This window comes from Scylla paramamosain, chromosome 21, assembly GCF_035594125.1.
Source record: "Scylla paramamosain isolate STU-SP2022 chromosome 21, ASM3559412v1, whole genome shotgun sequence".
NCBI classification, from domain to species: domain Eukaryota; kingdom Metazoa; phylum Arthropoda; class Malacostraca; order Decapoda; family Portunidae; genus Scylla; species Scylla paramamosain.
Window position 1 is genome coordinate 8,135,767 of NC_087171.1, and position 2,500 is coordinate 8,138,266.

Genomic DNA, 2,500 nt, shown 5'->3' on the forward strand with positions numbered 1-2,500 from the left:
TGAGCTTGAACTTCGTGCAGAACATTTTAAGCTCATAGATTCCTGTAATAACATTGATTTACGTACATTAGAATCCATACGCATTAGCAAAAAAAAAACATTGTTAAATAACATGGTCTGCCACCCCACTAAACATTATGTAGCTTTCACTTAATTGTTTATGTATTTTACGTTTTATATATTTTTCTATCTTTCAGTTTTTTTTTTTTTATTCCTACATTTTTACTTCGGTTTTATATTATGACTGATTATTATTCTTTTTTGTGTCTTGCTTGAGAACCACTGAAGATGACTTAAGAAAAAGTCGAAACGTTTGGTACTATTAAAAGATGTGCGTGACCTTCCTCCTTGTGTTGTTTCTCCTATGAGTGAGGTTCCCCAGGAATACCCCAGTTTCTGTTATCTCCATCTACTCGTACCTTACCTTCTACCAATCATGCCACGATGCACTGAATATACTGTCATGCCTGGCAAAAGTTCATACAATGTTGTGCTTTTTCATTATAACTTTTGTAAATTTCACCATGATATTAGGAGGCAAACTACGGTGTACTTGGACTCACTGTGAGCAGCCCAGAGTGTGTTCCTTCCAAATCTTGAACGCCGACGACTTTAGTACATGTGTGTGCAGCAAAACAAGACTCTAACTTCCTCCTCCCTCTGATCTCCTGTGTTATCTCATCCACCGCGACAGCTACCAAGACATCAAACAAGCTCAAACAAGCCTTCTCGGTACTCTGTCGCTCGTGCCTTTACTCATTTCCTGTTGCTGAGACTTGAGAGACTTAAATTAATCCCAGAACCGTGAGAGACTTTGCCAGTGCACCCCAACGTTTCATTGCCACCCTTGTAACTTAGGATTTCGCAAGCATTTCCGCAAAGTTGAAGGCAGGCTAGTGACCTCTGTACGCAGGCTGGGAAAAGTGCTACACGATAAACCCGTGAAACTAGTGATTAATATTATTTTTAAGCTACTGGTTGTTTTTCTTTCCCTTTTTAATGACTAGATAATATCCGTTATTTTCTGTGACTTTTTTCCTTAAAAGTGTAATGTTGTGAATGTGAAGATTCCGTTCTGTCATCGTGTTTCTATCGAGTCAGATAAACTGGAACATTCCTGTGAACCAAAGTGAAGGAAAACTGTAGATAGATTCAGCCAAGCGTCAGATTAGATCGTACTCTTTTTCTTTTCTCTCTCCCTTTCTTCATTCTCCAATTCTTCTTATTATTTTTTTCTTATGTGATTCACATCGTTGACAGAGCGAAGGTTTCAGTGAAGAATTTGAGTAAATTACATTCTCTTCACGAGTGACGATGTTTCTCGGTGACCCTGTGCGAGTTCTGTAGTGATGTAGGGATGTCAGTGTATTTGTGTTTTCTCTTTCTCTTTCAGTATAAAGGAGACTGACCACGACAAGCAATGGAAAAAAAAAAGCGACATGCTTAATTGCTGCTGCTGAAAAAAAAAATAATAATAAATAAATAAATAATTGAAAAGGGGTTGCACAGTTTATCTAATTTGGTTCTGCAATTGTGTGAAGATGTCCAGAGGTTTGTGTCTTTCTTTTTATTTCCAGGGTCAGTGTTGGATCATTCATTGGCACCATTCTTTTTTTTTTTTTCACTTATCATAAATCTGTATCTCACTTGACATAACGAGAATACACTGAGATTTGACAAATGTCGGCCTGCGTTAGTGACCAAGACGCGGCAGAACACACTCAGTTATATGGACTATTCACATATAGATTTTACATCATAGCAAGTCTCCTATATACGTAAAAAAGAAAAATAAATAAATTAATTAATTAAATTATAACAAATTTAAAAAGTTCCATATAAACTTCGTATTATCTTTTAAATTGACAAGAAAAATTTCCTAAACTTTCTCTGGGACTAGTAAAATGTACGCAGTGTAAGATCAGTAAGAGATGTTAATTATAGAACGCCACTGAAGCTGAACACCGCATTCCCCTGAACGTCGGCAGCTCCGCCACCATCTCTAGGTAAGACTATATATATCGTGCATGGTGTTGAAATGGACCTGGGGCGCGTGACTAATGTACAGTTGATTCCAACGAAGTGTTAATTGAACTCTTGATTGAAGTAACGAGAAACAAAGAAAAGCTGGAAGTTGAGGAAGAACATAACTCGAGTCGCTCTTTCTAGTTTACGATTTTGGATCAACACATTTTCACTTACTGAAAGAGACCATACTGTTTTAGGGACACAGTAAAGTTAAGACATTTTGACAACTTTTGGATATTCATGTTAAGGATCACTACAACGGATCACTCACTTGACTCTTACTTTGTCTTCTGCGTCTTGTTACACTCATTACTGGCATATCTATCCATAATGCATCCATGAACCTTCTCTTCCTGCTGCCTCGTGGGTCTTTTTTTTTTTTTTTTTATGTAGGAGGGACACTGGCCAAGGGCAACAAAAATCCAATAAAAAAAAAAAATGCCCACTGAAATGCCAGTCCCATAAAAGGGTC

At 37.4% G+C, this 2,500-nt stretch overlaps 1 long non-coding RNA gene across 1 annotated transcript in view; it reads left to right on the top strand.

Moving 5' to 3' along the window:
* The window catches only part of LOC135111317 (uncharacterized), a 34,555-nt gene extending 33,581 nt beyond the window's left edge, over nucleotides 1-974 (top strand). The window contains exon 3 of the long non-coding RNA XR_010273694.1: nucleotides 535-974. This is a non-coding gene — a long non-coding RNA (uncharacterized LOC135111317). The remainder of the gene's footprint in view (nucleotides 1-534) is intronic.
* Nucleotides 975-2,500: the final 1,526 nt, after the last annotated feature.